This window comes from Lipotes vexillifer, unplaced genomic scaffold (assembly GCF_000442215.2).
Source record: "Lipotes vexillifer unplaced genomic scaffold, Lipotes_vexillifer_v1.1 scaffold242, whole genome shotgun sequence".
Taxonomy (NCBI): Eukaryota; Metazoa; Chordata; class Mammalia; order Artiodactyla; family Lipotidae; genus Lipotes; species Lipotes vexillifer.
Genome location: NW_006771376.1, coordinates 1,639,752 through 1,642,203, shown reverse-complemented (window position 1 = coordinate 1,642,203; position 2,452 = coordinate 1,639,752). Strand labels below are relative to the sequence as shown.

The 2,452-nt window shown below is 50.6% G+C and overlaps 1 non-coding gene across 1 annotated transcript; it reads right to left on the bottom strand.

Annotated features, from left to right (window-relative positions):
• Positions 1-498: 498 nt before the first annotated feature.
• On the bottom strand, positions 499-570 carry TRNAE-UUC (transfer RNA glutamic acid (anticodon UUC)). Its single transcript has one exon. It is a non-coding gene; the product is annotated as a tRNA-Glu (tRNA).
• Positions 571-2,452: the final 1,882 nt, after the last annotated feature.

Sequence of the window (2,452 nt, the reverse complement as noted above, 5' to 3'; positions counted from 1 at the left end):
CTCATAAGTGTCAGGAGCCTCCTGGGTTCCCCAGCCCTGGGGGAGGTGGGAGGAGAAATATGGGAGCGGGGAGTTTGGAATCACTTCACACTTGGGGAGGTGAGGCTCAGAACCATTAGTCAACTCCTTCTTGTCTTTGCTTTCACCTTTCCCAAAAGGAAGTGAGGAAATACCTCCTGAAAACAATGGCCTGCCTGCCACCTGCCAGGGTTGTGTTTGTCCAGTGAGCTCAGGCCTCTCAGACACGCAGGGAATGCAGAAGACCCAGCCTGGAATAATCCAGGAGCACCTCCACACACACTCGGCACCTCTCCAGACACAGGAGGGCGCTCACCCTGCCCTTGATTTACCCCCCATTCTGCCCACGTGGGCTTGTGGACCACCGCCGCCCACCTGCTAGAAGAGGCCAGTGAGCTGGGGCACGCTCTCCTCCAGCTAGACTTAAGGAAACACTTCTTTTTTTTTTTTGGCCACGCCACACGGCTTGCGGGATTTTAGTTCCCCGACCAGGGATTGAACCTGGGCCACAGCAGTGAAAGCGCCAAGTCCTACCCACTGGACCACCAGGGAATTCCCAAGAAAACACTTCCTGAGGCCGCAAACAGTGACCCAGGCACTATGGGGTTCTGGGCTCTGGATGAGCTTTGAAAGCAGGAGGGATGCCCAAGGGGTCAGGCAGGATAAAGCTCTCTGCAGAGTGAGGAACAGGCAGGGCTGAGAGAGGGGGAAGGTCACCCAGTGCCTGAGCAGGTACTGAGGCCTAAGCATGGAGATGGGGGCACACGCCCACACCCACTGACAATGCACCCCACCCCCCCAGGTCCTCCACAACACAGGCGGATCTTTTACTGCCTTGTCTCTCCTGGTCTGACAACAGTCCTCTTTCACAGCTAATTCCTATCAGAGACCTGGACACCTGGAGTTTAAACCTCATGCTTCAGCCCAGCCTTCCCCAGAGCCTTTCAGACCTCTCTGGGAAGGGCCAGGTAATCCCCAGGATAGGCTGTGCAGGGGTCAAGTTCAGCTCAGGGTTCTGGGTTTCACATCAGCATTTAGTCCCAGTCACTGGCCTGCTTGGTTGCCTCTGAGGGCATGTCACTCCAAGATTCCTTCAATGTGGTTTCAGTTCCTGGGGTGCGGGGTGGGGGGCGTCCCCTCTGATTCTTTATCCTGACATTGATCTCACAATCCCACCTATCTCAGACCCCTTCTTACTTCTTCTAGCTTCCCCTCCAAGAGGGGTCAGGGGCCAGGGAAGGGGGTGCCTAGGTCAGCTCAAGGACAGACTCAGGATTAACAGCTTTTAGGGCATATTTGATAAGATTTGATTTCAGACCCCAGGGCCCTGAACAGTCCCAGCAGGGGCTCCAGTAGGGCAAGTGAGGCATCTAGGGGGCAAAAGTTTAGGAGACTTTCACCCTCAGCATCCTGAAAGTGCAGAGTCAGCACGTAAGAGTGAGTGTCTCTTCAAAACAGTCTCTGACATAAATTGTACCAATGTTTTCTTAGGTCAGTCTCCCAGGCAATAGAAATAAAAACAAAAATAAACAAATGGGACCTAATCAAACTTACAAGCTTTTGCACAGCAAAGGAAACCATTAAAAAAGTGAAAAGACAACCTACGGAACAGGAGACAATATTTGCAATGATGCAACCGACAAGGGCTTAATCTCCAAAATATACAAACAGCTCATGCAACTCAACAACAAAAACAAACAACCCAATCGAAAAATGGGCAGAAGACCTTAATAGACATTTCTCCAAAGAAGACATACAGATGGCCAGTAGGCACATGAAAAGATGTTCAACATCACTAATTATTAAAGAAATGCAAATCAAAACTACATTGAGGTACCACCTCACACCAGTCAGAATGGCCATCATTAAAACATCTACAGGGGCTTCCCTGGTGGCGCAGTGGTTGAGAGTCCGCCTGCCGATGCAGGGGACACGGGTTCGTGCCCCGGTCTGGGAAGATCCCACATGCCGCGGAGCGGCTGGGCCCGTGAGTCATGGCCGCTGGGCCTGCGCGTCCGGAGCCTGTGCTCCACAATGGGAGAGGCCACAACAGTGAGAGGCCCGCGTACAGCAAAAAAAAAAAAAAAAAAAACATCTACAAATAACAGCTGCTGGAGAGGGTGTGGAGAAAAGGGAACCCTCCTACACTGTTGGTGGGGATGTAAGTTGGTACAGCCACTATGGAAAACAGTATGGAGGTTCCTCAGAAAACTAAAAATACAACTGCCATGTTATCCAGCAATCCCACTCCTGGGCATATACCTGGACGAAACTATAATTCAAAAAGATACATGCATCCCTATGTGCATAGCAGCACTATTTACAATAGCCAGGACATGGAAACAACCTAAAGGTCCATCTACAGATGAATGGATAAAGAAGATGTGGTACATATATACAATGCAATACTACTCAGCCATAAAAAAGAATGAAA